At 42.5% G+C, this 6,941-nt stretch overlaps 1 long non-coding RNA gene across 1 annotated transcript in view; it reads left to right on the top strand.

Moving 5' to 3' along the window:
* Positions 1 to 1,757, top strand: part of LOC109513849 (uncharacterized) — a 14,618-nt gene extending 12,861 nt beyond the window's left edge. Inside the window, exons 3-4 of the long non-coding RNA XR_002167872.1 lie at positions 583 to 660; positions 825 to 1,757. This is a non-coding gene — a long non-coding RNA (uncharacterized LOC109513849). The remainder of the gene's footprint in view (positions 1 to 582; positions 661 to 824) is intronic.
* Positions 1,758 to 6,941: the final 5,184 nt, after the last annotated feature.

Below are 6,941 nucleotides of genomic sequence, written 5' to 3'. Positions count from 1 at the left end.
CCCCCCCGCCCCTTTTTTTTTGCATTGTAGATCTTCACATGCAACTAGAAATTAGAATTCCCTTCGATAATTCATGAGAGTACTGAGCCACAATGCTCAGAAATAAATGATGAAGCCTGTAACTGTGTCTGTCAATATCTAAATCTGAATTATAATGGATGTGCAAAAGAAGTGTCAACGCTGAAGTTTATCTGTATGACATTATCACCTGCCAACCTGATGAATGCGGCTGAATCTCTTCAGTGGCAGGTAACTCCGACACTCCCTCTCGCCACTATGGCGGGTTAATTTTACTGTCGGATTCACCTTTGTGCCGATTTTTTTTTTCAATATTACGGTAATTACGGTAATTTTATATATACAGTGTATATATATATATATATACACACAAAGAGAGAGAGAGAGAGAGAGCGCTAGCTAGCTCGCTAGATCGATCGATAGATGGATTTATTGATTTATTTATTGTCTTTGGGGTGGGTAGCCAACCTCTTGTCTCCAAAATAATCTTTTCAGACACTTTGTAACACGCATTGTCAAGTGTAATGTATTTAATATTTATCTGTTACATATTTTGTTTTGCAGATCGCATGGCAGTGCGGATAAATGTGAAGCAATGTGAGGTAGACCGCATTCCATCCCCTGCACTGTGGTAGGCTGAAGGTGAGGCACAAGAGCACACAGGTTCACGTTTGTGCCATTTTACCCAGACTCCTCACTAGCTCGCCGAGGTCTTTCTGGACTGTAGAGGTCATAAACTGGGGGGGAAGTAATGCAAAACTCCCTGACAGCTTCTCAGATTTAATTTTTTTTTTTTTGCTGTGCAGGATTTGATCCAGACTCGACCGGACTTTGCCAGCTAAAGCACTGTATCTGCAGAGATCATTGTCGCCATTCAAAAATCTCAAAACACAATTGCATTCGAGGGGATGCTCCTCTATCAGCATTCACAAAATAACACAAATTTAAGTGCCAACCGTCCTGAATGTGAATTCTTGACCGATATTTATTATCAACATGATCATATCTCACTATTTACAAACGTTATTTTTGCCATGCAAAAACATCAGTGTCACAGCGTCTTATTTGGCATTCACATCCAAATTATTTCCAGCACTCATCATTACTGATAATGGTCGTCTCACAGCAGTTACAGAGTGGCATGTTTTAATAAACAGCGTTCGTGTGAATTTTTATGTCTCGGCATTCATATACAAATGTTGTCCAACATTATTGCATAATTGTCGATGTCTAAAAAATAAAATAAATAAATAACTGGCGTCAACGCTTGTCTCTGAACTTTGACGTGTTAAATGTTTTGATGCACAATAGCCTGTGCATCTTTTTCAGCATTCACGGTATAGAATCGGCATCAGTATTCATCTCCCACCATTCACAAAATGAAAATGCTTGTTTCTCAGCATTCAGATGCAAATTATTTCCAGTATGCAGTATTACTGGCAATGGGTGTCTCTCGGCATTTGTGTCGGTTATCTCTCAGCATTCACCTTTTTTTGGAGGCACACTTGCATGAATAGGAATGCTATCCCGTCTGAATTTACATTTGTGCTATGAAACCTGGCACATTGCCTTGGGAAAGGCACATTATAACATTAATAATTAAAGTCTTTCGCTTTCTTCCAGCGCCTCTTTTTTTTTTTTTTTAAAGAGCCTGCAGGACATTGAAGTTAACTGTTTCTATAAAATGCTCAAACCTGCTTTCTTTGTTAAACGTCTCCAATTGCAGCTATTAATATTTACACATCTTCCATTTGCCAAAGGTCGCCAGCCTGCCAGAGCAGATGGAGCCAAGTTGGAACGGTGCAAAGTGATGGCCGTGCGTGCTAGAAGGAGGAGAAAAAAAAAAAAAAAAAAAAACTAAGACTGCGTAGCAAAATAAGGTGAGCAAAATATTAAACAGTGTGCAACTCTCAGTAGGTTACGGTGGCATGCAAAGACAATAATGAAACCACATTTTAGTAGTTTTAGTAATGTAAAGCCCACAATTTTTGGGTTCCTATGGGAAAATCCATCCGCAAAGCCAGTTTCATTTCACAAGATAAAATTTGAACGGCATCTGTCTCATGTGTAGGTCCACAAAAAAGTCTCAAGTAGCCATGTTTGAAAAGACACAGAAAGTTTAGTTTGAAGCAGCCATTTTGAAGCCTGGGCCATTTCCCGATGTTCCTGGAGAACTACTTTTTCCTTGAGATTTCATCCGAGAGCCAAGACCCCAAATTGTCCTCTAGTGTGAATGCGAGAGTGAATGCTTGTTGGTCTGTATGTGGCATGCCTGTGGCTGGCTGCTGAACAGTTCAGGGTGTTCGTGTACGGAATAGGTTTCTCATTCAAGCTGTGACCGCAAGTTTTATGACAGTTTAAAAATCTCGCCTGGCATCCGCGGCAATAACGGCCTGTCACATCTGCCCAGCCTGTCTCCCCACATTTTGTCATGACTATCCCGTTTTGTCCACGGTGGCCTGAATCGCAGCTGCTGTGCCCACCAGGAACAAGGGGTAAATGTAGCCAACCGAACTCAATTTGGTGGTCTATGATTTCTTGGGGCGGCACCGTAGTCGACTGATTAGCACGCCGGCCTGACAGTGGAGAGGTGCTGGGTTCGATTCCGGATCCGGCCTACCTGTGTGGAGTTTGCATGTTCTCCCCGTGCCTGCGTGGGTTTTCTCCAGGTATTCCGGTTTCCTCCCACATTCCAAAAACATTCGTTGCAGGTCAATGGAACACTTTAAATTACCCCTGGGTGTGATTGTGAGTGTGGCCGCGAATGTTTGCTCGCCTATGTGCACCCTGCGATTGCCTGGCAACCAATTCAGGGTCGATGATTGTGAATGTTTTTTTTTTTGTTTTTTTTGTAAGACGTTTTCCATGCGTATTGTCCTCGGTCGTGACGAACATATGAAGAAAGAATGACTAATTCTGCTGTGCTTTTTTTTTTTTTTTTTTGGAGGACTTCAATTCCATCCCTGCCACATAATACAATGTGGTAAGATTCTGACTGCCCATTCCTGTCTTGTAGTATCCAACCAACCAACAAAAAGAAACGAAACACCAATACAATGCTCGACTGTTTTCATTACACTTTTCGTCGAGAGTCAACATAGAAATGTTCCCTCCGCCCAGATTCTGCAGTAGCATCCAAACGTTATTGCATAAACCAGAAAGTATGAGGAATTTACTCACCTCACCCCAGAATAAAAAAATGGCACATTCCTATCAGTCCGTCTGTGAAGTGTTCATCTTCGAACCTGTATGTTGACCTTCCAATAACACACAAACAAGAATACTGTGCATAATTTTTTTTTTTTTAATGTTCAACATCTGCGTTCTACTTACTGGAACTCCAGCTGCATATGCAGCTGTTTCATGTTATTATTTTGCGCCGCGGCGTCTTCACCTCTTCGACCAAGACGTTAGGCCTGGTAGCAAACCCAAGTGACACGAGCTGTCATGTGAAACACAAAAGTGGAGGCCCCAGAGAGACACTCGGGTGTAATGCACAACAGTAACACTGGAGAACATTAATAACAGCACTTTAACTGGGCGGCCGAAGAGTCGCGCTCACGTGGGTAGTGGCACTCTGGCAAGGAGAGCCACTGGTGGTTGATGAGGCGGTAAGGAGGAGTAGGAGGAGGCGGGACACATGCCAGGATTCCAGGTAGACACACACACATGTTGGCAAGCAAGGAGGAGACACTTGAGGAAACAAGTTCACACGTGGAGGAAACAGGCACAGTCACATTGAGGCTTTTTATAACTCCGCCAAGGAGGTTATCTTTGTGGTGGTGTGTGTTCCTCTCTTTTATCGCATGTTTCCAGGGACAGTTGAGCTTTGGTCAAGGAAAAACTAATCACAGGGGATTCTCCCTTTATAATGGTACATCATTAGACAGGGTTCAGAAGTTCAAAACTGCGTAATAAAGTCAGTGTGATGCGGGCATGCAAACATGTCCCATGCCATCAGAAGGCCCACTTTGTTACTGACAGACTTTGTGTTTTTTCAAACGAATTGTTTTAAATTTACAGTATGGCGTAGAAATGTTTTCCATGCAAATATTTACTGTCATGATGACTCTACTCCTGAGATTAGAGATTTGCATGATAGTGCAAATTCAGGGTCACGTCATTGCCATCAGAATTGAACGTCGGCATAAACCGAGCACGTCCCCGCCCGATATTTATGCCGCTGTCCATAATGGTGCGAAGCAGGACACAATGTTGGACCGGAGAGGAAGAGTATCGATTGTAAATCTTGATTAATTGATTGCTAGAAGGCAGTTAATTGGAGTGGAATTGAGTCGAACTAGCAGTCGAGTCTTAATGGGGTTGACTACTTGGCTGCAACTAGCAGAGATTCACTCTGCGCTAGGTTGCTGTCGAAAGGACGTGACATCAGCTAATGGAAATGGAGCCATGTCCGAGGCATGGGACAAATCATGCGGGCAAGATGACGCTGAAAAAGAAATAGACATGGAAAAAAAAGAGAGAACCTCCCATTCTTTCAAAATATTTTAGGTATTAAAAAAATCATCCATCGTTGATCAAGGCTGTGTCGTCAAATACCCATTCCTTATCAGAACCAGAATTTAAGTATTTTATGCTTACATTTTTGCTGTGGAGCAGCCCGGTGGTCCAGTGGTTAGCGCGTCGGCCTCACAGTGCAGAGGTGCAGGGCTCGATTCTGGCTCCGGCCTTCTTGTGTGGAGTTTGCATGTTCTTCCCGAGCCTGCGCGGGTTTTCTCCGGGTACTCCGGTTTCCATCCACTTTCCACTATGTGTGGCAGATGAATGAAACATTCTCAATTGTCCCAGGGTGTGATTGTGAGCGTGAATGGTTCACATCATCAAATTGGATCATTTCACCTAGTTGGTCCAAAAAGTATTATTTATTTACTACAAATAATGTATTTTTGTTAATCTCGCTATGTCAACGACATATAGTGAATACCTACGCTACACAGATATGCTCTTCCACTGCATGACAAAAAGTCCGTAATTAACCTGCATAGCCATCATTTTCCATTCATATAACAGAATAAGTCATGGCATGCATTAACTCAAACACTATCCCCCTTCTGATGCTACTTAGGAAGCCATGAAACCGCCGGCTCGACCTCATCCTCCGATTGGCTTTTACAGGTCGCGTAAAAGTGTCTTGAGAACCATTCTAGGTGAAACGACTAATTCTCATATCAGGGGTCTGACTATTTGAGTCCAAATTCTCGCTCCAAGCGTCATTCGTCACGATGTGCTCATTTCAAAGATCTCTTGCTTCGCAGGGTAAAAAAGATTTCCCTAAAAGAACCACCCCACGATTGTAATTCCTTCTTGAGTCTCCTTCTTGAGGAGCTAGCTTGCACCACACACTTCTAAAATGCTTTCGTTCCTTCTTCCAATGTAAATGTCATAAATTGCTAAAAAGTGGCCCATTTCAAGCCTTTCTGTTTGAGATGAAAACCACGCTGTACAGTAAATAAGAATCCAGCCCTCAGCTGAACTTTTCTGCTTGAGCTTGAAATGAAAGGTCACAGGTCAGCCGCTCGCCTTGAAGAGATGCCTCAGGCGCAATATATCGATTTCATTACTGCTTGTTGGCTCGTCTGTTCGTTGTAGAAGCGTTATGTAACCCCCCCCCCCCAAAAAAAACGACATGATCAATTGCTACAAAACTTTAAAATATTCCCTCTCAGGCCATTATGCAAATGGTCAGGTCCTCTCGGTCTTTTCCTATTATTTTAACGTTGTCATAGTAAGTAGCCTGCCTACTAACAAATGTACATCCACAAATTTGGAACTTGCAAAAAGGAAAATTTTAGTTTGGGTATGTTGCTTCCCCTGCGTCTGCTAAATATTACAGTCACAACATGTTCAGTCATTCTCTGTGAACCTAGAAGTGGCCTGCTGACTGAGAAATGTACAGATGGAGTAGAGTGCTTCCCAATTTTTTTCACGTTTATTAGGGAAATTTATTTTCTATTCTGTTGAAGACGCAATGGGACTGTTTGCCACGTGATGAAAAATGGGATACTCAGCCTTGATGCACCAGAAAGTGTCTTGCTTCTTTTAGGGGGTATCTCAAAGACAGTATCATATTGATGGCAAATTTAAAGTGACTTAGGTAAGGTCCTCCTAGTTAGGACTCATGTAACACAGAGAGAAGAATTGTAATACGTAATGGGAATTAATGGTGGCTTGACAGTATTTAGTTAAGTTTGTAAGTTGAAGCCATAATATGCTGTTGTGCATCTCACATGAAAATGGCACAGGCATTCATCCGGCAGAGAACTTGACGTTGCTTCACGCACCTCAAAGCATTGCTTTTCCTGCCTCCAACAGAACTGGGAAAATGAATTATGAAAAGAAAAAAAAAACCCATCAGACCTTCCATTAATTAATGGCAAATTATGATCGCAAAACCCAAGTGAAAGAAAGCCAGCCGAGAGAATTTTCAACTTCAAAAACAAAAAAACAAAAACAAAGTCATTACGATGGCTGAGAACACAACATGAAGAGAAGTCCCCCTTTGGACATAAACATACTAAACAAGATTCATTCTATCCCCGCCCCCACCACCCTTGAGGAATAACATCCACCATAAAGATAAAATATGTTTGTGGCTCCGAGTAGTAGAGGGACGTCATCAAAACAATCCAATTGGTTTCTATAAGAGACATTAGCAAAATAGTTGTCATATTGTTGCCCCATCCAGTTCGCGGGTAAATGGGGCCTATCGCTGCTGGCTTTGGGCAAGAGGTTGGATACGCCCTGGAATGGTCCTACGTCAATTGCAGGGCACAACCATCCACACTCACAGATATGGACAGTTAGCGGACGCATCAAAGTCTCAGCCCGCGTATGAGGAGTCCCCACAGCTCGTGCTTAAAGGTCATAATCAACTTGTCTTTTCTCAGAGACACTGACTTTCT

Source organism: Hippocampus comes, unplaced genomic scaffold (assembly GCF_001891065.2).
Source record: "Hippocampus comes isolate QL1 unplaced genomic scaffold, H_comes_QL1_v1.1 scaffold82, whole genome shotgun sequence".
NCBI classification, from domain to species: domain Eukaryota; kingdom Metazoa; phylum Chordata; class Actinopteri; order Syngnathiformes; family Syngnathidae; genus Hippocampus; species Hippocampus comes.
This window is presented reverse-complemented; position numbering and strand designations above follow the sequence as displayed.